This window comes from Cherax quadricarinatus, chromosome 56, assembly GCF_038502225.1.
Source record: "Cherax quadricarinatus isolate ZL_2023a chromosome 56, ASM3850222v1, whole genome shotgun sequence".
In the NCBI taxonomy this organism is placed as follows: Eukaryota; Metazoa; Arthropoda; class Malacostraca; order Decapoda; family Parastacidae; genus Cherax; species Cherax quadricarinatus.
Genome location: NC_091347.1, coordinates 17,930,040 through 17,940,039, shown reverse-complemented (window position 1 = coordinate 17,940,039; position 10,000 = coordinate 17,930,040). Strand labels below are relative to the sequence as shown.

The 10,000-nt window shown below is 43.3% G+C and overlaps 1 long non-coding RNA gene across 2 annotated transcripts in view; it reads right to left on the bottom strand.

Moving 5' to 3' along the window:
• LOC138854361 (uncharacterized) overlaps nucleotides 1–10,000 on the bottom strand; it is a 163,320-nt gene that overhangs the window by 59,106 nt on the left and 94,214 nt on the right. For both annotated transcript variants that reach the window (XR_011393554.1, XR_011393555.1), the window contains exon 2: nucleotides 9,866–9,962. This is a non-coding gene — a long non-coding RNA (uncharacterized lncRNA). The remainder of the gene's footprint in view (nucleotides 1–9,865; nucleotides 9,963–10,000) is intronic.

Below are 10,000 nucleotides of genomic sequence, written 5' to 3'. Positions count from 1 at the left end.
CTCAGCAAACAGGTCTCAGGTACAAGGAAACACTCACAGGTACTCAGCAAACAGGTCTCAGGTACAAGGAAACACTCATAGGTACTCAGCAAACAGGTCTCAGGTACAAGGAAACACTCACAGGTACTCAGCAAACAGGTCTCAGGTACAAGGAAACACTCACAGGTACTCAGCAAACAGGTCTCAGGTACAAGGAAACACTCACAGGTACTCAGCAAACAGGTCTCAGGTACAAGGAAACACTCATAGGTACTCAGCAAACAGGTCTCAGGTACAAGGAAACACTCACAGGTACTCAGCAAACAGGTCTCAGGTACAAGGAAACACTCACAGGTACTCAGCAAACAGGTCTCAGGTACAAGGAAACACTCACAGGTACTCAGCAAACAGGTCTCAGGTACAAGGAAACACTCACAGGTACTCAGCAAACAGGTCTCAGGTACAAGGAAACACTCACAGGTACTCAGCAAACAGGTCTCAGGTACAAGGAAACACTCACAGGTACTCAGCAAACAGGTCTCAGGTACAAGGAAACACTCACAGGTACTCAGCAAACAGGTCTCAGGTACAAGGAAACACTCACAGGTACTCAGCAAACAGGTCTCAGGTACAAGGAAACACTCACAGGTACTCAGCAAACAGGTCTCAGGTACAAGGAAACACTCACAGGTACTCAGCAAACAGGTCTCAGGTACATGGAGACTTACAGGTACTCATCACACAGGTAACTCACGTATATTCTTAGTGATCGTGTGTTAACCTTCAGACGTTTGCCGTTGCTCTCTTCTGTTAACCCTCTTTGGTATATCTACTGTCCTGTTTATATCTGTTGCACTGTTCTTGTTAATGTGTCTGTTTGATCTGGATCTTACGCTCGTACATCCTGTCTGTTTACATGCCTTGCAAAATTCTTTTTTGCATTCCTGTTTATATCTATTGCCCCGTTTGCCACTGCTGAAACGCCCGTGTTTGCATTTGTTTTTGTATATCTTTTGCATACTAGCTCTCTCACCTTCGCGTGTTAGTGTGACTTGTAAATGGACCAAGTCGGACCGATACGTCGTCGTAAGCTTCTGTCTCCTATTTGCGGGTTGTGTATGTGTCTCTTTGTGTCTGTGTTCCCTGTCTGTGTTGTTCCCGTTTCTTGTTCCTGCGTGATTCTCTCTCTCTCTCTTCCTCGCATTCAGGAACACGGAACAGTAACAGCATTCCACCTTTAATATCTTAACCCTGGATCTTGAAAACAGCGATACAGCACTTGTAGAATCCAAGGGAATTTAATTATATTACGTTTATTGAGGCGTAAAACTACGTGTAAACCAGCCTATGTTGGCGCTTGAGTTACGTGCGTCAGGAAACCAACGTTCTGATGAACTACGATGTGCCTGCACACGCGCGCTTCCACACGTTGTGATTTCGTTACTGTTGTTGTTAGTCTGGTTACTTCATTTAAATCCTGTAAGAGACACTTGAATCCTTCGTGTAACACTTGGAGTCTAATAAATAACACTTGGATCCTTTAAGTAGGACTGGAAGCCTTCTTCCGGAACATTTTTCCTCCACCTCTTCAACATAAACCCTCCAACACTTCCTAACTTCCTCCACCTCTTCAACACAAACCCTCCAACACTTCCTAGCTTCCTCCACCTCTTCACCACAAACCCTCCAACACTTCCTAGCTTCCTCCACCTCTTCACCACAAACCCTCCAACACTTCCTAGCTTCCTCCACTTCTTCAACACAAGCTCTCCAACAATTCCACTGAAGGCTTTACACCATCAAATATCACTTTCGCTTCCACTTCCCCGTGCGAAACGGCACTTTTATTCTCCGTTTTTACAGCCTCATCTGTGTGCCAGAGAGGGGTTGTCCTAACTGCTTCTAACTCTTATATTTCCCCTAAAATGCCGTTTGAATCCTCTTCCCCACTTTCACGAGGAAAACTTTCAACTATATCTAACTTCATATTCTTTTATGGGTGTTTCTCTCTCTCTCTTTCCCCTTTCTCTCTCTCCCCTTTCTCTCTCTCACACACACTTTCATTCTCCTTTATTCCACTCTCTAGGAGCCGCCCTTTCTGAGACTCGTCTTTGTTGTTACTTTCTGGTTGTTTATCAAGTTCATTGACTTCTCTTCGTTTCATCACTGTCTTTTCCCCTCTCACGCTGTCTTCAAGACAATGACACACCTATTCTTCCTATATTATCTCTGTCTCTGGTCACTGTCTTGCTCTCAGTATATCGTCAAGACAACGAAAGGGACTTGGTCTTCACTTCTTAGCTCCTTCCTCCGGTCTGTCATTCTCCTCTCGGTCTAAAAGACCGAAGACAAAAATCTGGACAGGTCTCGTCGCTGTTCGACCAGACCAGCCAATATTTGGCTAATGTTTCGCTCTGTGAAGAGCTTTTTAGAGCCGTGATAAACCTCACCTCAATGCGAAACATCGACGATAAAGCTCAACTGAGCAAGCTTACTGTAACTAGTCAAGTATAACTAATAAAGCAATATTGCATCTAATAAAGCCCAGTAACAGGGGGAGGGAAGCCAGCAAACTTTATATATTCATAGTCCAATATTGAAGGTGATGCTCACTCTTAGAATTTTTGGACATAACTCCTCTGGAAGGGAGTATAAATTTCTTGTAAAAATGGGCAACGAGTGTCCGTCGGTTTTCATTGTTTACGTTTTCATTCTTCAAGTTAAAAAAAAACTGAATCACGGAGGGTCCAATTTACATTCATTTACATTGGTATTAAAAATGTAAATCAAGTAAAAGATGACGTGAAGGAAATGCGGAGAGAAGAAAAAATGTAAATTGAATGGAGATGGGACGTTAATTTGGGTTTTTTTATAGAGAGGGAGAAAAATAAGAGAAAATAGAGATTCTTGTGTCTGTGGGTTCCTCTCTGTGGAACTCTTTTTAGTGTCAACTCCTTTCAGTAGCAGTGGAATCACATTGTATACATCACAACCTGGTCACAAGAATCCTCATTGAACGATTGGATTGTTAAAACGATCCCTTCCACCCCCTTGAAGCCCACACACTTTCCATATGCTCATCTTTCTCCTAAAGACCCGCTGGAACTATTCGTTGTTAAAGAGCTTCTCGCTGGGAACAGTTTTTAGTAACGAGCCTCTCAAGCCACGCCTAGGTGAAGAAATCTCTCTCATTAGGTAAAGTCTCAATAAGGAATCTTTAACTCGGAGTTCAAGAACTATCACGTTATGTGACTAAGTAGTTACAGAACTCTCTTGAGGTCTCTTCTCTTAACGGACTCCAGAAACTACTCGTAGTGAAAGTACTGGTTAAAGTCTCGAAGCGAATTCAAGAATGGTTTGTGGTTTAGGAACCCCTTTCTCTTTCTCTCTCTCGCTAGATTACAGTCTCGACTAATGATACTCTCAGTACACGGCAGTGGGCGCTTAATAACCAAGTCATTAAGGAGATCATTTAACGAAGTCTTCACAGTCAGTTAGGCTTCAGGTCAAAGAGAAAACTCGCTTTTTAATAACATTTCACCGGAAGTGACCTACAGTATTATTTCTCCTAGCTTCTGTTCTCTTCCTCATTCTCACTCTCCTCCTTCTCCTCCTCCTCTTATGTTCAGCAAGGTGGTGGACGAGGCCAGTGCCAACAGGCAAAGGGCTAACAACTCTCTGGTTATTAGTGCTCTGCTTGTCCCGCTGCATCCTTGAACACCTATCCTAGTTCCATCTGCTGATACGACAGTCCAGACGTCTTCACGTCCAAACTCCTTCATTCCAGTCTTTCATTCCACGAATTTCTACTTTCTCTCACCACTCTCGCTCTTTCATTCCCCTTCCCCCCGTGTTCATTCTCACCTTCCCTTCTCTAGCAACGCCCTTGTCAGATGCCTCCATCATCCACTGCATCTTCCTTTCTGAATCTGCCAATAGCACTGTGTCATAAGCAAACACCAACTCTGTAATAGTGGTATCATGGACTTATAGAAATAGAGATTAATAACAATAATAATATTAACATTATTATTATTATTATTATTATTATTATTATTATTATTATTATTATTATTATTATTATTATTATTATTATTAGAAGTGGTAGTAGTAATAGTACTGCTCACTTGTTTGTGACCACTTCCATTCCCATTTTCTATCAAAATCCCTTAGTTGTTTAACCCACACAGCTTCCTAATAAAAAAAAAAAATAATTTCTTACACTGCCCCCATTTTCAACAAGGCTTAGCAACTCATGGTGACATCCCACATCCCGGTCATGGCATCGTATATCTTTGCCCTGACATCACGTTATCTGGTGATGATATTACATATTCAGGATTTCACATTACATATTCCTCTCTTGAAAGCACATATCCTGGTCGTGACATCACATACCCTTGTCTGGACATCACATATCCTTGTCTAAGGCACATCTGTACTGCTTGCAGGACAACTCCAGCTCCTGACTCCAGCTCCTGACTCCAGCTCCCTCAACTTGGGAAGGAGCTAAGTCTGCATGGTTTCTTTCTGCTAGTATTGTATATATATATATATATATATATATATATATATATATATATATATATATATATATATATATATATATATATATATATATATATATATATATATATATATATATATATATATATATATATATATATATATATATTGGGGGTTAAGTAGGGACGGGGGTCAGTGCGCCCCATTAAAAGAAATTATGATTTTATTTTTTTTTGTCTTGTTAGGGATTTTTTTTTACGGGGAAAAAATATGCTCTGTCTCTTTCGTAATTAATTGATGCTACTGTAAAGTTCGTAAAGAAATATTTTGTGTGTTTCTATGTGTTTGAGAGAGAGAGAAACAGACAGACAGACAGACAGACAGACAGACAGACAGACAGACAGACAGACAGACAGACAGACAGACAAACAGACAGACAGACAGACAAACAGACAGACAGACAGACAGACAGACAGACAGACAGACAGACAAACAGACAGACAGACAGACAGACAGACAGACAAACAGACAGACAGACAGACAGACAGACAGACAGACAGACAACCAGACAGACAGACAGACAGACAACCAGGCAGACAGACAGACAGACAGACAGACAGACAGACAACCAGACAGACAGACAGACAACCAGGCAGACAGACAGACAGACAACCAGACAGACAGACAGACAGACATACAACAGACAGACAGACAGACAGACAGACAGACAGACAGACAGACAGACAGACAGACAGACAGACAGACAGACAGACAGACAGACAGACAGACAGACAGACAGACAGACAGACAGACAGACAGACAGACAGACAGACAGACAGACACAGACAGACAGACAGACAGACAGACAGACAGACAGACAGACAGACAGACAGACAGACAGACAGACAGACAGACAGACAGACAGACAGACAGACAGACACAGACAGACAGACAGACAGACAGACAGACAGACAAACAGACAGACAGACAGACAGACAAACAGACAGACAGACAGACAGACAGACAGACAGACAGACAGACAGACAGACAGACAGACAGACAGACAGACAGACAGACAGACAGACAGACAGACAGACAGACAGACAGACAGACAAACAGACAGACAGACAGACAGACAGACAGACAGACAAACAGACAGACAGACAGACAGACAGACAGACAGACAGACAGACAGACAGACAGACAGACAGACAGACAGACAGACAGACAGACAGACAGACAGACAGACAGACAGACAAACAGACAGTCGTGCTGCCCATCCGTTCGTCGTCTGTCTTGCTCCGTCTGCTCCGTTCTTTGTCTGCTCTTTGCTCCGTCTGTCCGTCTGCGTCTGCCTTGTCTGTCTGCTCTGTCTGCTGCGTCGTCTGCCCTTCTGTCTGTCTGCTCCGTTCGTTCGTCGTCTGCTGTCTGTCTGTTTCGTTCGCTCGTTCTGCTCTGTCTGTCGTCTGTCTGTCTGCTGTCGTCTGCCCTCTGTCGTTCGTCTGTCCTCGTCTGCTGCTCCGTCGTCGCCCTTCGTCTGCTTCGCTGTTCGTTGTCTGTCTCGTCTGCTGTCGTCGTGCTGTCTGTCGTCTCGTCGCTCTGCTGTCGTTCGCTTCGTTGCCCGTCTGGTTCGTCGCTTGCTCGTTCTGCTGGTTCGTTCTTGTCTGCGTCTGTTCGTTTGCTCCGTTCTGCTGCCGTTTGCGCGTCTGCGTCGTTCTGTCGTTCGTTCGCTGCTCCGTCTGCGTCTGTTCGTTCGTTTGTCTGTTCGTCTGTCTCGCTGTCTGTCGTCTGTCCTGTCCGTTCGTCTGTCTGTTCGTGTCTGTCTTTGCTCGTCTTGTCTGCTGTTCGTCGTCTGCTCGTCGTTGTCTGTCGTCGTCTGTCTGTCTGCTGTCTCTGTCTGTCTGCTGTTCGTCTGTCGTCTGTCGTCTGTCTGTCTGCCCGTCGTCGTCTGTCTGTCCGTCGTCTGCGTCTGTCTGCTCCTGTCTGTCTGTCGTCCGCGTCTGCTCCGTCTGTCTGTCTGCGTGCTCCGTCTGTTCGTCTGTCTGTCGTCTGTTTGTTCGTCTGTCTGCTGTCTGCGTTTCTGCTGTCTGCTCTGTTCCCGTCTGTTCTGCTCCGTCGTCGTCTGCCCTCGTTCGTCGTCTGTCTGTCTGTCGTCTGCTCCGCTGTCTGCCCTTTGTTCTGTCTGTCTGTCTGTTTGTCTGTCTGTCTGTCTGTCTGTCTGTCTGTCTGTCTGTCTGTCTGTCTGTTTGTCTGTCTGTCTGTCTGTCTGTCTGTTTGTCTGTCTGTCTGTCTGTCTGTCTGTCTGTCTGTCTGTTTGTCTGTCTGTCTGTCTGTCTGTTTGTCTGTCTGTCTGTTTGTCTGTTTGTCTGTCTGTCTGTCTGTCTGTCTGTCTGTCTGTCTGTCTGTTTCTCTCTCTCTCAAACACATAGAAACACACAAAATATTTCTTTACGAACTTTACAGTAGCATCAATTAATTACGAAAGAGACAGAGCATATTTTTTCCCCGTAAAAAAAAATCCCTAACAAGACAAAAAAAATAAAATCATAATTTCTTTTAATGGGGCGCACTGACCCCCGTCCCTACTTAACCCCCAATATATATATATATATATATATATATATATATATATATACATATATATATATATATATATATATATATATATATATATATATATATATAGATAGATAGATAGATAGATAGATAGATAGATAGATACATACATACATACATACATAGATTGATAGATAGATAGATCAATTATTGTGGAAATTCGCTCCGGTTCAGAGCCTCGTAAGATCAACAGCGAGACACCTGTGTTATTTTAGGAATCCTCTGGACAGTATTTTTTTGGGGGGTCCGCTCTGGGTCGTTCTAGTAAATTATGAACGAAAGTTTTGAGAGTTTTGTTTGGAAATTAGTTTTTCTTGTGTTAGGTTGACTTTGGTTAGGTCGTAGTGGTCAGAAGTGAACACTAGTTAGGTCGTAATGGTTAGAAGTGAACACTAGTTAGGTCGTAGTGGTCAGAAGTGAACACTAGTTAGGTCGTAGTGATCAGAAGTGAACACTAGTTAGGTCGTAGTGGTCAGAAGTGAACACTAGTTAGGTCGTAGTGGTCAGAAGTGAACACTAGTTAGGTCGTAGTGGTCAGAAGTGAACACTAGTTAGGGCGTAGTGGTCAGAAGTGAACACTAGTTAGGTCGTAGTGGTCAGAAGTGAACACTAGTTAGGTCGTAGTGGTCAGAAGTGAACACTAGTTAGGGCATAGTGGTCAGAAGTGAACACTAGCTAGGTCGTAGTGGTCAGAAGTGAACACTAGTTAGGTCGTAGTGGTCAGAAGTGAACACTGGTTACGCCTTAATGATCAGAAGTGAACACTGGTTAGGTCTTAATGGTCAGAAGTGAACACTGGCTAGGTCTTAATGGTCAGAAGTGAACACTGGTTAGGTCTTAATGGTCAGAAGTGAACACTGGTTAGGTCTTAATGGTCAGAAGTGAACACTGGTTAGGTCTTAATGGTCAGAAGTGAACACTGGTTAGGCCTTAATGGTCAGAAGTGAACACTGGTTAGGTCTTAATGGTCAGAAGTGAACACTTGTTAGGTCTTAATTGTCAGAAGTGAACACTGGTTAGGTCTTAATGGTCAGAAGTGAACACTGGCTAGATCTTAATGGTCAGAAGTGAACACTGGTTAGGCCTTAATGGTCAGAAGTGAACACTGGTTAGGTCTTAATGGTCAGAAGTGAACACTTGTTAGGTCTTAATGGTCAGAAGTGAACACTGGTTAGGTCTTAATGGTCAGAAGTGAACACTGGCTAGATCTTAATGGTCAGAAGTGAACACTGGTTAGGTCTTAATGGTCAGAAGTGAACACTTATTAGGCCTTAATGGTCAGAAGTGAACACTGGCTAGGTCTTAATGGTCAGTAGTGAACACTGGTAAGGTCTTAATGTTTACAAGTGAACACGAAGTGCATAAAGGGGATGGAACAATTTGTTCACGTGCTTAAAGTGGCTCTCCCGTCAAGGTGGGCGCTTCGATGCCGGTGGTGGACTCTTGATCCAGGGAGTTAGAGCCGCCTTGTTACAACCAATCCTCGTTGTCTCTCCTCTTCCTCAGAGACCGAGGATGGTGTGCCCCCATTCTCGGATGATACGAGACGAATAAAAAGAGAAACAGGTGTGAGTTGGACCTGCCTAGCATGGGCCAGTAGGCCTTCTCCAGTGTTCCTTCTTTTTTTATGTTCTTGTATTCTAGAAGAGAACAATTATCTGCGGTGTATCGGATGTTATGGAGAAAAACGTTTTCGCTCTCCGGGCGACGTTTTCGCCGGTGGGCAAAACGTCGTCTCAGTAAAAATGGCCTAAACAGCATATTGTGTTTCGCTTACATACTTATTGGTGAATAACTAAAGAAAGTGTAACGAACACTTGTCGGTGCTCAGTAATAACCCACATGGAGACACAAACTCGGAAAGGTGATTGATCTGTATATTCCGACCCGCTGCTGAGGCCCTCTTCAGAAGATAAGTTGTGCATGAACAGTTGATAATACCGATAATCTGAAAAATTAGGCACATGTGCAACATCTGGGTATCTTTATTCCCATTATGTCCTTGAATTTATGTTGATAAAGCCACTGGATGGCGTAACGTCTACAAATAAAGATCCCCTGATGTTGCACATGTGTCTAATTCTTGCAACAAAAGCTGCAGACGGAGCTGGTCAAGCAACAACTTTATAAAGCGCGAGATCATTTGCATTTCAATCCCCAGAAAGAGAGAGTAAAGTTATGATAACTGGGGAAGAAGAAAATTGAATAGCAAAGGTATACAGGCTCGGGAGACACAGTCTACATATCTCGCTGAAGGAGATGGACCTCGGGGTACGCACAATACCGAGCATATCTACTGAGGCGGACTTTAACCCAAATGCACTTTGACCTAAATGGGAGTTTAGTAAATCGAAGATTAGCTTTAAAAAAAAATCTCAGAAACCAACTCATTTATACATATGTGGATTATTTTCACTAACATTTAATCCACACATAATAAATCATGTAATGAAACTATTCAAATTGCAGAGATTTGCAACAAGATTAGTCCCAGAGCTAAGAGGAGTGAGCCATGACAAGAGACTGAAGAAACAAAACCTGATGGAAATAGAGGATAGAAGGGCCAGGGGAGACACGATAACGAAGTAAAAAATACTCTAAATAATTGATAGGGTGAACAGGAAGAGTCATTTCGAGAGGCAGGAAACAGGTACACGAGGGCACAGCTGGGAGTTAAAAACACAGTTGGGTCACATAGATGTCAAGAAGATTTCTTGGAGCTTCAGTGTAATAACGAAATGGTAGGGAAAGAATTTATACATACCTTTACGAATAGGTACGATAGTGCTCACGAAGTAAAGAGAAAGTGAGCCCAGTAACTGTTAGTTTGACAGGCAGGGCCAGGAGCTGAGACTCGAGCCCTGCAAAGAAGAAATAGGTGAGTACACACACACACACA